The sequence below is a fragment of the Cupressus sempervirens genome, chromosome 4 (assembly GCF_028749045.1).
Source record: "Cupressus sempervirens isolate cs-2001-9-10 chromosome 4, ASM2874904v1, whole genome shotgun sequence".
Lineage (NCBI taxonomy): Eukaryota > Viridiplantae > Streptophyta > Pinopsida > Cupressales > Cupressaceae > Cupressus > Cupressus sempervirens.
Genome location: NC_143121.1, coordinates 849,882,908 through 849,892,414, shown reverse-complemented (window position 1 = coordinate 849,892,414; position 9,507 = coordinate 849,882,908). Strand labels below are relative to the sequence as shown.

General features: G+C 35.6%; 1 pseudogene across 1 annotated transcript; it reads left to right on the top strand.

The window, feature by feature from the left end:
• Window positions 1–491: 491 nt before the first annotated feature.
• LOC149564047 (ETHYLENE INSENSITIVE 3-like 1 protein pseudogene) lies at window positions 492–3,722 on the top strand (annotated as a pseudogene). The gene is made up of 2 exons (XR_016364148.1): window positions 492–753; window positions 1,185–3,722. The product of XR_016364148.1 is annotated as an ETHYLENE INSENSITIVE 3-like 1 protein pseudogene (transcript).
• Window positions 3,723–9,507: the final 5,785 nt, after the last annotated feature.

The window sequence follows — 9,507 nt, the reverse complement described above, 5'->3', positions numbered from 1 at the left end:
TTAATTCATATATATGAAATATTAACTTTTTGAATGACATAACCACTACTTATGAATTTATTCATTAGATCTTATTACTATAAAAATTCTTTATTATCTTTTTAAAATATAAATATATTAATTAAGAATTACAATAAATATGCTTATTAGAATATAAAAACAAATACTATTGTATCACATATCAGCTTATTTCTATTACATTTCTTTTTCAAACAATGATATCTCCCCAAGTCAGCATAATATTTCCTAAGATAAATATATTAGTATATAAAATTATTAATTGAAAATAGAAAAAGATGAGCCCTCTCACCTCTATAACTTACGAGTAGGCAAACCTCGTTTGCTTTCCTTATCTTTACATACGAAAGCACTGACGTAATCCCTCCATTTATTTAGTTTTAACTGTTTTTTTACATGCTTTTCCCGATTAAAGCCAGGAAAGGAAATCGGAATGGCGTTAAAAGTAGCCTACCTAGTGCGCAAAAAGAGATGACCAAGCAATGGCAACTTAATTCAAGATTGAACTCTTTGAATACCCAGTTATTTCACGAAAGTATAAAAGGCCAGAATCTGTTTTGTGGGGCTGTAAAATTGCTTTCCTTTGGATTGTTAATGGCGGCCGCAGGGTGGATTTCATTTTCGGTAGAATTGGTCATGCAGATTCCATCAAATAACAGTTTAGTGATGGGCAAAAATACTTCTGATTAAATGATTCGAGCAGCCGCAGGAGCTATGCAGAGAATCATTTTAAGGGTATGTTCTTCTTGCATGTCAAGCTCTGCAAAACGTTTGGACGTATTGAGATTATCCATATCCTTTCATTATAGTTGACTCCAATTTTGAAGTATGTTGCTTTTTCAGATGTTTGGAGAAATATAATATGTAGGTCACTCAGTTCATTGATCTTTTGGGTTTATTTGGTTCTATATTTGAGTACTTCGACTTTTGGGCCCTTCAAATTTTTGAGATTTGTGATGTTTACTGATGCATTCTTGGGTATCATATCTCCGAATCCGATCCCTAATTGACAAAGGGGTTTCTAGTCAAGATGGTTTTAAAGTTTTTAAATATCTTTTTCCGGATGCTTGGGTGACTTCGTAGATGTTTTTGCTGGTACCGAGTTCGCTTTAATCTCTATTTTCGAGTGCATTGAGCTGAGACTATCAGGTTTTTACATTTGGCAGGGCTAGGGGATTTGTCCTCTTATTAGGTGCAATCCTCAGGTCATCCCCAGGTCCTCAGCATTGTGTACTCTCTGGCAATCACTACAATCAGTGGCTAAGAGTTTTGAATCCGGGGATTCTAATAAGCGTGTGGCTTAGCTCCAAGCCTTACCATCACAAAGCCTTCTAACTTAAAGTTCTCTGTTTCTTGGTTGTTTTCCCTGTTTTAGTAGAGGGAATCATTTAGAACTTAGAAGTGGAACGTACGGGATAAAAAAAATGGGTTCTGAAACTGGAGCTGCAGAGAATTCGGATGTTGAAGTTGGCGATATAGGAGAGGGAATGGCCGAAGATGAAGTTAGTGAAGAGGAAATAGATTTTTATGAATTGGAGAAACGTATGTGGAAAGACCGTGTTAAGCACAGACGACTTAAAGAGCGGCAGAGAATTGCAAGTGAGCAAAATAATGGCAAGACAAAACACAAACAATCATCAGAGCAGGCTAGGAGAAAAAAGATGGCCCGGGCCCAAGATGGTATTTTGAAATACATGTTTAAAATGATGGAAGTTTGCCAAGCACAAGGCTTTGTGTATGGTATAATTCCTGAGAAAGGGAAACCTGTAAGTGGTGCATCAGATAACATGAGAGCATGGTGGAAAGAAAAAGTGAAGTTTGATAAGAATGGCCCAGCAGCAATTGCAAAGTATCAAGCTGAGAACAATTCTAGGGATACACAAAAGAACAATGCAAATGTTTCTTCAAGTGGTCATTCACTTCAGGATCTTCAAGACACTACTTTGGGTTCCCTGTTGTCTTCTCTAATGCAACACTGTGATCCTCCACAGCGAAGATTTCCTTTGGAGAAGGGTATACCACCTCCTTGGTGGCCTTCAGGGGATGAAGATTGGTGGCCTCAACTAGGTTTACAGAAGGGTCAAGGTTTTCCCCCTTACAAAAAGCCTCATGATTTAAAAAAGGTATGGAAAGTTGGTGTTCTCACTGCAGTGATTAAACATATGTCTCCTAATATAGCAAAGATTAGGAAGCTAGTTAGACAGTCAAAGTGCTTGCAGGATAAGATGACTGCCAAAGAAAGTGCAACTTGGTTGGGAGTATTAAATCAAGAAGAAACTCAGACATGGTCAGCTGATAAGGACAATGGTGCATCTAACAACTCCAGCATCCAGGCAGGGAGTAACACAAGAGGGTGTATAACAAGTAGTGCAAGTGAATATGATGTCGAAAGTTGTGATGATTTCCAAAGTTCAGATTCTGCGAAAGATGATACTCAAAACAGGGAAGAAGATGTTAATCCTTGTGAAAGAGAGACTTTAGATAAGAAGGATACAGGCAATGCATCTGTGGTTGTTCAGAATGGAGACACAACATCAGCTTCTAAGAAAAAGAGGGGTCGTGGAAAACGCACAATCAAAGAACAGCGAACTTTTGTGTGTTCTAATGAGGGATGCCCACATCAGGATCAGAGCAATGGCTTTTCTGATATTAATCAGCGGAATTCACACGCGAATGATTGCCCTTATAGATCTCAAGCACTAGTACCTATAAACGAGAATGCTGGGATAAATGAGGTAACATTATATACAGGGATCTTGGATCATTTGCATCCACAAGATGGCAGCAGGGAAGGCATATTTAGAGCAACCATGGGAGGTAATGAAGATGGTTCTCAATACACTTCTGCCTTTTCTCAAGTGCAAACAGTTTCTCAGCACATGTACGAGCAAGATGAACCCCATAGTGTATTAAGCAATTTCAACAATACTGATATGCCAACTGATCAACTCATTGTAGATAGATTCGATGAACTAAATGGAAGTTTAAGTACTAAACAGCAGCTGCAACCACAAACCAGGGTGAATCAAGCAGATCCTGGAAGTATTGAAATTCATGGTGATACGAGTGCAGTATTTGGACCACCTTTGGCAGTGAACAGCAGTTCAAATGAACTCTGTGGAGCAATATCTGATTGGCAGAGGGATGGATTCAATGTTGACAATGCAAAATTTGCTGGCAACCATTTTGAGCCTTCTACTGATTGCCTTACAGTGGATTATCTTGGTAGTCCTTTTAATTTTGGAATTGTTGGTAGTGACCTGGACTTTTCATTTGATGATTCATTTGACGAGGACATAATTCAATATTGGGGAGCTTAGAATAATTAATCCCTTGAAGATGCTGATAATTCAACTTGAGTGCAAGACAATAATCATTCCCTACTGATCACATAGGCTTGGCAACATCTGTATTTTGTTATGTTACAGGCAAGAAAATTCTTGTGAAATAAGGTATTTCTTCTTGTTTCATATATATGTTAGGGGGAATGATAATGGGATCGCATATCAAGGCATTCAAGCAGAGGAAAGCAGAATTGTTGTGAGGATGTAGAGTTGTGGAAGGCATTTGAATAATTCTAAAGTTTATGGTGTTAACATCTCAGGCTGGCTTTATTATGCTTTCCAGGCATCCACAACTTTCAATATAAATAATGTTGTAAAGATCTTAGAGATATCTTAATGGTCTCTACTTGCCTGCTTAAATTCTGTTGTTTAATATGGTTCATTTGCTTATTGATTTCAAAAAGATCATAGCTCTTCATGTTGCAGGAAAGATTTGGAGCATTCGAGAGTTTTCTCTGTGGATATTTACACACAATGGATCAATTGTTTATTTGATCAGTGAAAACAGAACCACTATTTATTTGCTGACCAACTACCTGAGTTAAGCACACCATCAAACTTCTGATAGACATTTGGGTTTGATGCCTCTTCTGATGGGTATCTGATTTGTTAAAACTTTTTTCTGGCTTTCACCCTGTTGGCTGCTGCCATGCATCATCATACCCAATTTACATGGGGAGCTTGCATGAGATGTGAATATGACTTTTTATCATGGCAATTTCTCTGTCTCAACACAAGATCCTATCCTTCCAGAATAAATTCCTTTTAACAATTACCATAAAAGCTGTCTAATAAGCTTTAGATGGTTAGCTGAACTGGTTGAGCTGAGGTAGATAGCTTTTAGTTCAATTATGTGTTAGTTTTACATTAATGTTTTGGATTACTTTCCATGATTTATCATTAGAATGATGAAGTGACCCATCATGATTTTTTACAGTGTTTATTCTGATGATGGATCATATAGAGTTATCTGAAAAGTTGATGTGAAAAGTAACATACAATTGAATCCAACTGTATCTACATCAATTTATGAATTTGAACAATTATATTTTTGATTGAGGTACAATGCAAAGTGTTTACTCTTCTATTATATTATTTCATTTCTTAATGCTTCTATAAATCAGCTTTGGCATTTGGTATTTCCTTTTCAGCTTTACAAGTGAGATACCTTTTTCCCTTTTTTATCACTAGTTCTTTTGTCTTTCCTTTGCAATTGTTTAGCCTCACAGCCTTGTTGCTATGAATGGTGCTATATTCTGTTTTTTAGGTATGATGTTATGCAACATTACATTTGTGGAAGATTGTGAAGCATATTATGTTTCTTTGCCAAGTTAGCAGCATCATTGCAAGTTTGTTCCAAGATACAAAAGTTTATGGACTTTGACATTGGAGTCCGTATGGCATAGATTGAATACTGGAGTTGAGAAAATATGATCTTGCAAAAGGAGGACTTAGTTTCCTTTAGAATTAGGTTCACAGCATACATTATCTCTGGCTAGATAAACTGGTGAAAATATCTTAGTATAGATAAAGAAAAATAATATTTTTGGTTAGAGAAGTGGGAAGACCAGATGATAAAGAGTCTTTGGCCCGAGCCTGAGAGTCTCAATCAAAGACATTAGTGCAGTATGTAGATGTCTGTGCAACAAATGGTAGTCTTGTATAAACCATGACATAAAAGGCTCAGAATTTGGCAAATATAAGGGCATGTCCTTTAGATAGCCTTCTAATCTCAAAATTAGAAGTATAGCAACATATAGTATATAACAAAGATAAATTAAAATGAAATAGACAATATAAACAAGCCCTCATGAGGTCGAATGCTTCTAATAAATCTGCACACCCACAAGAGGATTTTTTTTGGGCTGTCTGGAGACTTGCCTTGGTCAAGTCCTTGTTTTGGTATTTCCACCACTAGAACAATGAGATAAATAGATCAAGAGACAAAATAAGGATATAATGTAATAGAACAAACTCTACTTGATGGAGGAAAACTCCTATAAAATATGATACAATAATGAATAATGGATAAGGGATGTGATAGACCCAAGATGCTCAATGACACAAAAGAAATGGAGAGATATTACTAGTAGGCTTGGGTAAGCCAAGAGAGATACAAATAGTTTTGTAGTAAATTAGAGATCATTGTAGCAAACTGATATAGCAAGAGAATGCAAATACTTCGAACAAGAGAGAACCATGGAGAAGCTAGAGATCTTGAATGAAGCAAGATGATGGATTCAAAGGGGAAAAAGAGGCTTTTGGGACATTCTAGAAGATTCTAGGCCATTTTCACCGACAAAAGCAGTGACAAGTTGAAGTGTGCATAAGACAAAAATCTGAATATTAAGATATCACAGGAAGAATGCATGGTGCGTGAACATCCACACGGTGCGTTAGTGTCCAAACAAATCATGCTCAAAATGTCAGATAGTAAAAGTAACATGTTATTCATGCAAAGGTGATACCGAAAGATTGTTTCTGACAAGGACTATTGAGTCTCCTAAGAGGGAAAGGGCTGATCCAAGGTTTAAAATATACCTACACAAATATTAGTAGAATGGGCACAAAAATGGTTACAAAATTATAGTATAAATTGTAAATGGAGGTATGCAATTCTCAACTCTACAAGCAGAATAATAAACAAGTATTAGCATTCAAGTAAAATCTTTCAGGAAAAAAAATTAATCAGAAGAAATAATCTGTCTGACATTAAAAGAACAAACATTTTGAGCATTCTGGTCATGTTCTTATTCCAGTGATGGGAGTAAAATATACTATGCAAAGGCTTTCAAGGCTCTTCATTGCCCAATGACGATAGTCAGAGGTTCATATCCAAGCAGGTCTAGAGGATCTGAATTATTAAGTTCGATGGATGGGAAAATAAGATTTATATGAAGGGCTGAATCTTGAACCCTAATATCAGTTATTCCTAACTTTTTAGATACATTCGAATGGAGCATGAAACCTCAAACTTCTGAAGGGTTTTATTTTATCTTTCCCAATGTCCCCTAAATTATGTTCCTCAGAATTTTTTTATCCATGTAACAAACTGCTCGAGAGCTGAAAATATAAGACTACAAAAAAAAACATCATACTGCTAAAATTATGAAAGCTCCAGTTCTCTGATAGGGCACATGTGGAGAGGGAAACACGTTTGGGGACAAGGGAGCGAGGGGCTTAAATTTGGGGATGGTAGTAGTGGTTGAGGGGCTGTACTGATAATAATAATTGATGAGAATTAAAATCTTTAAGATAAAATCTGTGATGTAACATCTTTATTAGTATTCCATTAAACGATAATGAGTTTTTTAAAAGGTTGCTATCAGAATGCAATGACATTTACCCTATATAAAGCAACCCAACATCATCCACAACAAAGATGGCAGAGGTAGTGGTGTTGTGGGGACAAGTTTCTGAAGTCCCCATGTCTCTGAAATATCCAAATGCAGTGGAGGCGGGTTTTTTGAGGAGGGATGCAACCCCGTGGAACGTTTGGAACTTAAAACTCATATTTGGCTTTTGATTCATATAAGGATCCGCTCGTCATTCTCAACTAGAGCAGTCATTGAATTCTAAACTCTCATAATAGTACTCAGGAGTAACATTTAGCTTGAACAAAGGCCGTATATTGATCATCTATCCCTAGTAGCATGGTTATAGAAATTTGTGCCCTAGGTTAGTTTAATAATGCAGAAGTTAACAGGAGTCGATCTTGACTTACCAGAGAAGAATGTGGCGACATTAGTTTAAATGTCTGTCGAGTAGTTGCATGTGTTCAATTTACTGCTTGCTTTTGAATCAACTATACCTCATGGCAAAATCAAGATGCCTTTGTACCCAGACAATTTGTGACGCTAGAATTTTGTTGCATGTATTCCAAGCCTACTTTCATTCAATTGAAGGATTTTCTTGCAGCTTTGTTAGCATTAATTCATGCATTCTGTTCACAACATAAATTGTGGTTCTAAAGCAAAGATTTTGTCATGACTATTGTAGGTTAATGCTATTTTATTCTAAGTTAACTGAAGAGGACTTCTTTCTCTGCCTTGTAACTAAAAGGAACTTCAGTTCATAGATAGCAATCTTTTCCTTCGTCACCTCCATAATCTCAGCTTCTGAGGTTATTTATTCAGTGTAATTTCATGTATTATAAACAATGTTTAGTAGAATTTCATTCTTGGAAGCTTTTTATTTCTTCCGTAATTTTTCTGCAAGTTTTGTTTCTTCTTTTCAGATAGATCTAATTCATTTTGCAAGTACAGCTACGGAAAATTCTACATTATATCGGAGCCCAGAAGAGTGAAAGGAGCACCACTGGGTTTTCCCTTTTTCCTCTTTTCTATCTCCTTAGTTAGGCTTGTTAATGTTTGGTAGCTTCTGTCAGATGAACCTATACATAATTATATATGAGATATCTATTGTTATATGAGAGAAATTTATATAATAATGATATATATATATATATATATATATATAAAATTATTATTAATTATCTAATTAACGAATAGACATGTCAAGGGACATGTCTCTTCATGGCTTATTCTCAATATAAATAAGAGAATGCTGCCATTTGGAAAATACATACCAACATGACAGTGCTTATTACATCTGCAACGATCCCAGAAAATCATCAAGGCTTAAGGGGGTTTTAGTGTTAATTCATGCATAACTAAAAGAACTTCAATTTGTAGATAGCAATCTTTTCCTTGTCACCTCCATAATCTCATTTTCTGATTATTTAGTCATTGTGATTTCATGTATTATAAACAATAATTAATACAATTTCATTCTTGGAAGCTCTGTATTTCTTCTGTAGTTTTCCTGCAAGTTTTGTATTTTCTTCCAGCTAGATCTAATTCATTTTACAGGCACAATTGCAATGAATTATACAATCTCCCTATCTCATTCAACTGGATAAATAATGTCCATATTAATAAGGACCCACACAGTAGAAGCAAGGCTATGGATGATTCAATTGTAGAGTTGGGCTCTTCCATTTAGTTCATCGGAAGCATGCACCAGATAAGAATCAACACTTTGCTGACTATCACAAGTCTCGTGACACTAGAAGCTGCTCTTCTCGCACTCAGTTTCCCTGATTAGCTGGAGCTAAATTAAATACTTGGAGTTTATATACACTAGATTGAATTATGTTTTGTTTGGTACATCTCTTTCTTTTCATTTTTTATTTTCCTTCATTTGCCAGATTTTCCTCTACCGTTTTCGATAGTTTAGGCCTCTTTGAATCCTATCTCCTTCCAATTATTTTTTTGGCAGGCATTCTTAATTTGTTAGACAATCTCTAGCAAATGGTAATGGTCAAAACAAATTCTGCACGTGAATTTTATACTCCAGTATTCAAGTGTCTGCATTCAACAATGGTTGAAGGCCACCATCTATTTGTTATGTCATGCCCCTGATTGAAAACCTAATGGCAGCGGTTAATATATTTAGTTAGGACAACGAATCTACATAAGTCATAAATCAATACCAATTATTGAAATCAACAGTGATAAAAGAAAGAATCAATTCGTTTGTTGCCGCAACCATAGTATGATTGGCAAAGCTGGTATAAACTTTGTAGTTAATATTTAGTATTGCCTAAGGTCTCTGATAACAATTGATATTATGAACATCAATTAGGATTCGGAGAGAGAAGGCACATGGCAAGAGATTTTAAAGACAACAATCTGAATAGAGGAAATATATCTATTATAATTTGCCAAGCCATCAACTATGGTTTACATTACTACAGATCTAACTAAATGAATAATTAGTGATGAACGATTAAACAATAGTTTTTATAATTTTTAGCGCTTTCACAAGTAAACTGAAAGGCACTTGTGATTGTAAAAGAACTGATTTGTATTCGTTATAAAAAGTAATGATGGGGATAGGACATGAATCTGTTGTGATCAAAAGGATGCAACCGTTGAGGTTCTTCCAGGTATATATTGACGATTGACATCAGGGAATGAGGAAGAGAGAAAAAACATCGATAAAGAAAGACTGACTTCATCACAGTCTTATATCCAGTAATTCATATTAATACATATACGTAGATACATTCAAACCCATCTAGTATGGGCAATTTCTTATTGGATTCAATACTGTGAGTTTCGTGTCTGTTTGATTCTGAAAC